Below are 7,155 nucleotides of genomic sequence, written 5' to 3' on the forward strand. Positions count from 1 at the left end.
GATTTTTGGCTTAATTTTTATTATATATGAGCCCAATATTGTATTTATTAGCTCTTATTATTTTATTATTCCAAATTTTTAATATTTATTAAGCAGTTTAAGTTATTTAGGAGTTTTATGTCAACAAGAAACTTTAGTTTAAAACTGCTTCTTGTTTTGATTAATTAGAGTTCTAATATACTTAATAGTTTTATTTAGATTTATTTAGCTAGCCTATATATAGGCATTTGCATTGTACACAAATCATACAATGCATTATTAGTCAACTTCTCTTTTGAGTTAATAAATTCTTTTTGAGTTTTCTTTTCAAGAATTTCTCTTGAGTTTCTTTTAGAATAGTTTTAACAATCTTTTCAGATTGTGGGGATCATTTTCAAACTTTTTCCTGCCAAGTTTTCTTTCTTGGAGGGGAAATTAGAGTTACTTGAAGGAGGTTGTGGATTTTTTGTGTTTCTAAGGCTTCTTAGGACTTCCACATACCACGTTCTATCTTTCCATCTATCTTCTTTATTTTCTTCCTTATTATTCTAATCGTAGACTTATTATTTTATTTTAATTATCTTAGTTATTTATTTTAATTATTTTATCTAACTTGGATTTTGATTGTTTTTTAGGTTGTGTCAAAATCCATGTTTCTTTCCGAACATCTAGAGCCATAGGTCAAATTTGCGACTTTGACATACTTTACAATCTACTTCAGTATTCATCCACATCATTCCTTATCACTTGGTATCAGATTTGGGTATTTTAGGTGTTCTTTGTGTTATTATAAAACTGATTTCAGCAAACAACTTCAAAATAATTTTTTTTACCCAGATAATTTTCAGAAAAAATACTTTTTAGTGGGTAAACATTTTTCAAATGATCTAAAATTTTACATACTATTTCTTGGTACTATTTTAGAATATTAAAAAAATATTTCCCACAAAAAAAATTGATTGAAAAACTAAAAAAATAGAAAAAGACAAAAATATTATGTGGGTTGAATTTTGTGCCAAAAATTTCCAAATCAAATATTCAATATTTGAGGAGGCTCTAGTTTAAATTTTGTGATTTTTGGAAATCAAGAACACCTCAAACAATATTTGTCAAGTTGCTTCATAATTTTTTGGGTTTTTGGGTTTCAGCAGTTTTCATTAACACTTAGCCTTAGGTTTTAATTTGTTTTTTTATTTTTATTGTTCCTTTATGCATTCTAACACTTTATTGTCTTTTGTGTTAGTAGGTTAAATCACGTTGCACATTTCTTCGTCCATGCAACACAATTTTTTGGTGTCTAGCCGATTTTAGACTGATAGTGCTATTAGTTTGCTTTGTTAGTTGATTGTATACATTTTGATTGATATAGACACTTTTAAAAGACTCACAAGATTAATTCTTACCTCATTGAGAATTCAATTTTATTTTTGAGTGCATAACGGTGAGATTTGTTTAATTTTTTCTGAGTACTATTTTTTTTAGATTTGTCACAATGTCTCGTTGTGGCAAAGGGAATGATGACTGAAGTGACACACCAGTAGTGACCATCAAAAATCTTGCTGGTTTCACAATAAAATTACAACGTGACCTCAATGAAGTTAATGATAAGTTCGAACACAAGTTTAATAGGTTGCAACGAAATCTAGAGGATCGAGATACAATAGAATGATAAAGGAATACTATACTTCAGACAATGAGCAAAATACCTTGAATTAGTTGCGGACTAAGAAAAGGACTCAAAATTAGGGGTTAATGATGATGTTGAGATTGAACAACCTTGTGTTTGTAGACATAATGCTAGACGTGTCCTTCGTGCAGATGATGATCCTTTGGTTACTAATGACTGTGAGCTATCACCTTTTGTGCAATGTTATTGGTGTAGTTCAAAAGATCATAAGGGTCTCTAATGTCCAATTAAATATCCAAATAGAGAGAATACAATTGAGCTATCACCTTTTGTGCATTATTACTAGTGTAGTTCAAAAGATCACAAGTGTTTCCAATGTCCAATTAAATATCCAGCGAGAAAAGAAAGTAAGTATGACTTCGTACCCTTTGTTGACCCTTACTCTAGTGGAAAAGAGATTTGCGATGGAGAACTTTAGAAAAAAGATAGTAGGGAGAATTTTTTCCTCGAATCTATTGAGTTAGATGACATAGAAACGTTATGTTCTCTTATTGAGATATATTATACTGAATTGAATATTCATAATGCTTGTGGGGGGATATGGGAAGTGAGGAAGAATCATGTGAAAAGACATAGAGAAAAGAGACCTTGAGTGATAAAAGTTTATTTGATGGTCCAAATTTGGTGAGTAAAATTCCATATAAGGTAAAATTAGAGAGTTCTCAAGTATAAAAAGAAAATGAAAAGTAAGAAAATACCCATACAAAAGTGAGGAATGATTATGTTTTAACTAACTCTAACTCAAACTTGTTTAGTGGTGTTTCTTTATTACAGGATTTCAAGGATCCATTGACAGACTCTCAATTATATTACTCTACCATCGATAGACGATTTTTCGTGTGAGAAAGAGCTAAGTTGAACATTGATAAATCTCCACAGGTGCTAAAAGATAAGAAAAGTAACGATACATCAGAAATTGAAATATGTAGGTATACATTGAATGTTTTTGATAAGTATGCTACTGATTTCATTTTTCCTTACAACATGTTTTCTCAATGGTCAAGTTTCAATAAACAATGGCGTAACATCTCGAATTAGGGTCTAGTCGAAATAGTGGTTTTGAGACCATAAATCTGAAGTAAAAATAATTGTTTTATGATTATTATGAGGTCTATGATATGATTGCATGCTTGTGTGAAAATTTCATGAAGAAATTTTATTGATAAAGTGTTCAATTTAACTTTAGGACTAAATTACAAAAGTTGCAAAATATGATATTCTAGAAGCTTTAAGTATGAGATAGCTATGGATTATTAATTATGGGTCCTTAAATATCAATTTTCCTAATTTCTATTTTTATGGACAAAAATGGGCATGAGTAGGTAAAATTTGAAAGTTTAGTAAAAAGGGCATTTTGGTCATTTGGTTAATAAAAGAATTAAAAGGGAAAGTAAGTCAAAAATCTTGTCCATCTTCATCTACCTTTGCCGAAATTTCCATGCTCACCATAGCTAGGGTTTCTTCAACTTTCAAGCTCAATAGTAAGTGCATCCTAGCCCCATTTTTAATGTTCTTTACATTTTTGAAGTCGTCATTAACCGATCTAGCTATTTCTACCATTATTTTGAGCTAGGGTTCATGTTAAAAAACTTACCCATGTCTGACATGCATGTCTTGTGATGTTTAATGGAGGAATATGAAAGTTTGATGTGTGATAAACATCTTTTGTTAAGTGATTTTTGATGAAAACACCTAAAAAGGACATTTTTGTAAAAAGGTTTAAAATGAGTAGTAAGATATGTGTTTTAATGAGAAATGTGGGCTGATATGAGTATGTGTTAAGTTCGGCTAGGCTTGGGTGACAAAGAAAATGGGCACATTTCATTTTATGAGCTTAGGGGCTTGTAACACCCCAAACTTGGCCTGGACGTTATGGCCGAATCTGGCGATGTCACATGAGAGTGATTCTGAAACTATATTGTGTAACGCCTCAAAAATCCTGAAACCCAAAAATCCCAAAATCTTGAATATTTCCTTTTTTTACGTGCTTAGTATTTTCGGTTAAGTGTTAATTATGTGATGGTAGGTCTTGGTCAAGATTTGAGTTCGAACTTAGGGGTAAAATAAATTATAGTTTAATTATTAAAAGAGCCCTGATGGCATGTAGATGGGATTTTGAATAAATGAAGGGAAAATTGGACAGAAAAGAGCCTGCTGGCCCAGGGGATAAGTGGGTGTTGCTAGTGTCAGAGGTCTAGGGTTCGAATCCCACTTTGCTCAAAAGAGGGATTTATTTTTGTTTAAAAGATGGACAGAGGTGGCATTAGAGTTGAACTTTGTAGGGAGTGATAAGAGGAGAAATTTGAGGAGAGGATCAAGGGGTTATCAGGGAGAAAAATGAGAAGATGAGGAGTAAGAATGAGGTGGAGCCGAATTGGGAACTTGGGCTTAGAAATTTGGCTATAAGGGGCTATAAATAGGTGCTGAATGGGAGGTGGCCAGGCTAATGCCGAATTCCCTTCACCTTGTTGCCAGAAACCCTTTTCCCTAAAAGCCGAAAACCCTTTGTTTTACTCTCTTTTCTCTGTGCCAATTTCCCCTCCTTCCTCTAGACAATATTATTTGTTTCATTTTTTGTTTAGCTGACTTCTTCTTCCGTATTCCCTTGGTGCCGAATAATCATTTGTCTGCCATTCAAATCTCAAGGGCCGAACACCTCTTTGGTAGAATACCCTTGGTACCGCCACTACCCTTTCCATTCAGTCGATTCTAGTGTAAGTGTTCGCTCTTCTAATCGATTTGTTTTGCTAAGTATCAATTATTGTCCCTCACTTCTTCTAATCGGCCTTGGGTAGGAATAGGTATCGAATCTCAGTCTTTGGATCTCTACCGATTTGCTCTTCAGGGGAGAGACTTTGGTAAGTACTCTGGATCTTAGTTGGCCGAATGGTCATAGTTAAGGTAAGGGGGACTTGTGTTGGATACAAGTCACCTATTATTTTGGTTTTAATAGTTATGATTGGTGTAAATCTAGGAGTTGATCATGGTTAGTACTTAAAGAAGAGGCCATTATAACTTGTCGCGCAAGGTAAGTTGAAAGGTGAGGTTTCAGTTTTGGTAAAGATATGTATTAAGCATGCGATTAATTGAAGGGTGATACTGATTGTAGGTCTAGGGCTAAGGAAATCACAGAACATTTTATTACCAGGTGTGTACATACACTGCACATACAAGTAGATCGGTAGATCCCGAAAAGCTGAAATACCGAAAAGCTGAAATGCCAAAAAGCTAAAAGTTTAGCTACGATAGTCCTACGAGTGTGCAAACACTCGTAAGGGGGAAACCGATAGGTTGCCTGAGGCCCATGGGCGATTCCATGGACTTAGGTTGTGAATTGGCCAAACGGGCTAGAATGGGCTAAATGGGCCCGATGGGCTGTTGGACCCATAATAGGCAAAAATTGATAAGTAATGTTATGTGACGAAAAAATGTATGTGAGCATAGCTATAAATGTGATTGGGCCTAATAGCCGTATGAAAGTGATTTGGGCCTAATGGGCCACATAAATGTGATTGGGCCTAATGGGCCATATGAAAGAGTTAGGGCCTAATGGGCTATATACAGGTATGTGGATTTGTCTGGACTTTGTAAGAGGTTTTAGGCCTAGTATATGATGACTGCATAAAACTTAATTAATTTATTAAGGACCGTGGACAAGTCACAGGGTTAAGGTGTGGCAACGGGTATGTGCATGTCTAGGATTAGATCTAAGGAGAGCTTGGTAGTTAAGCGGTCTTAATGACCCACCTTCTCTTCTCTGGAATCCTACCTGGTGCATAGTATTCGTTCGTCTTAGCTCACGGGATTTGTTAACGGGCCAAGGTGAGTAAAAACCCATAATAAAAGGAAAATTACCGAAATACCCCTATGCGTTGGGTGTAAGATTTATGATTGCTACATGTATATCTGCTACATTCATATGATATTCTGTTTAGGATGCATATGGGTTGGGAATTATGGAACGGAGGAAGTATATGAGGGTCGTATGGTTGCTTGACAATCTTGGATCCACCAACGGCTTTTTAAGCCCATTATATGATTGGCAGCTTGCTGCAAAGATGGTAGTTCCGCAACCAGGCTACCATTGATGTGTATCAGTTGGGTGGGTTGATATTTATATCCCCACATGATGTGTAACGGGGGACAGAGTTGATGTGTATCGGTTGGATTATTGGGGTGGGTTGCACTGCATTGCATTGCATGTATGTTGTATGGTGAATGATGGATGCTTGTTACTTGTCGAGGGTTGTACACACTTGTTTGCGAAAACTCACCCCCTCTTTTATTTTTCTCAGGTGATGCTCAGTAAGAGGTTCAATGTCTGGAGGGACTCTGGGTGGCCAGCTAGCAAGACAATTTGGATTCGTTCTAAAAGTATATAAGTTATTCGTTTATTAAGTAATTTTCATTTAGTATGGATTGTAAGAAGGCCTCTGATAGAGGGACGCACGCGGACCAAGATCGAGTTGCCAAGTCACAAGAAACTCCTACGAAAGCTCTAAACGAACAGATCTGAAAATTAAAACAAAGAACAAGATTAAACTAATCAGATCTGAAATTAAATCCCCAAATTCAATTAAATGAGCAGCAAGGAACAAAGAACGAATGAATAAATGTATTCGGAGTTCAAAAAGATGAAGTCGAACTCCAATAGTGAAATCCCACAAGCCGAATCTGCCCAAGAACAAACCGACAATAAAAACCCCAAATTCCAACAACTTGATTTCCCCAAAATCAGAATGTATTAATCGACAAGAACCCTAGGATTTAGGGATTTTGGTTCGAAACTTTACTGGCCAAAAGTAGACCGATTAAATGGAAAGTTCTTGGAGTTTAAACAAAGCTGAAACACAAACAAGAACAGCAAAAATATTAGATGATGAATCGGCACAAGTAGGAATAAAGAAACAAATCGAAATAGCAAGAAATAAAGAAAAGTCCTAAGAACCCTTGAATTCCCGAAAGAATTCACAAATTCTTTCAAACGGCTCTAATCTCCCCTTCAAAGAATATCGATGGCAAGAAGAAGGCTGAAGATGGCTCCCACAATCCAAAGATTGTTAAAACAACTTCTAAAGAAAACTCAAGAGAGAATTCTTGGAGAAAACCCCAAAGAAAATTCTGCACTCAACAAATCTAAAATTTGATAGAAAAATAATAATAAGATGTGTTTACAAAGGGTGGCTGGCCAATGCTTATATAGGCCTCCAACAAATCCTAATCTCACAAGTAACTAATAAAAATTAAACCTAATTAATAAAATAACAAGGTAAATTCGGCCATGCACTTATATGGGCTGTTTTGGGCCGAATTTTACATGTAATGCTCCTAAAGATTAAAAAATTAAATTAAACAAGTAGGATGTTTACGAATTGGGCCCTTTGACATTTTGGCCTGATTTTCAACTAAGTATGACGAAATTTCTTGATTGGGCTGGATTTTGGTTATTGGGCCTCGCCTTCAAGAATTTGGGCTCGTGATCCATCTCC

The sequence above is a fragment of the Gossypium hirsutum genome, chromosome A06, assembly GCF_007990345.1.
Source record: "Gossypium hirsutum isolate 1008001.06 chromosome A06, Gossypium_hirsutum_v2.1, whole genome shotgun sequence".
Classification (NCBI taxonomy): Eukaryota; Viridiplantae; Streptophyta; class Magnoliopsida; order Malvales; family Malvaceae; genus Gossypium; species Gossypium hirsutum.